Source organism: Papilio machaon, chromosome Z (assembly GCF_912999745.1).
Source record: "Papilio machaon chromosome Z, ilPapMach1.1, whole genome shotgun sequence".
Lineage (NCBI taxonomy): Eukaryota > Metazoa > Arthropoda > Insecta > Lepidoptera > Papilionidae > Papilio > Papilio machaon.
The window spans coordinates 15,001-15,875 of NC_060016.1; positions in this window are offsets into that span (position 1 = coordinate 15,001).

Here is an 875-nt window from a genome sequence, read left to right on the forward strand (position 1 = left end):
GTGAGAGCCAGAGAGGTAGGATCTTTTTTGTCCTACCACCCCAGCCCCCACCGGCGGAACCAAACGGCCCGCCCTCTGCCTTACTCTACGTGCCGCAGAGGGGACTGGAAAACCAGTATCCCCCCTCGGCCTCTCCATCACACATCCATCCGTCTCCTCACATCTGGCCACGAGGGCTGCAGGGGGTTACCCACCCACAGCCCCCACGACCTCACCCCACATCCGGCCACGAGGGCTGTAAGATGGGCAGGATAAACCAGTACCCACCCACACCCCCCGCGGCCCCACCACGTCGCATCTGCCGGTGCGACCCCGGTTGGGCATGGTCAGGGCGGAGTCACTGCTGTGACCCACCACTGACGGCCCTCTCCAGGTGGGTCGGTCATGTGCAACACCCAACACGATGACCGACCCTAGAGTTTGGTTCGCGGGGCCGAAGCCCTACCCCAGCCGAAGCCGGGGCGTTCCCCTATCCACCACCCGGGGACGCGCCACGTCGGAGTACTCCTCTCCGCCCACTCGGACAACCGAGCAGGTCCGTGGAACCTAACCTAACCTTTTTTTTTTTTTTTTTTTTTTTTTTTTTTTTTTTTTTTTATAGTCAGGAAATGCGTTTACGCACGCCTACGCCGGGCTGTGCAATGGCGTAGGGAGTGTGGGACTCGCCGGCCACAGAAGGTGACCAGAATACCCACTAAAACCTGACTGCCCTCTAACGCATTATGGCGGGCGCCACGGGAACGCTTTAGCTTTCTTCCGTGACCCCGCCTGCGTTATCGCCCTGAAGGGGCCTCCCTCTCACGCATGGTTTGTGGGGAGAAGTACGGCGGCGAAACCCCGCCTCCTTCTCCCCACTCTCCTGCGTCTGAGCGGGG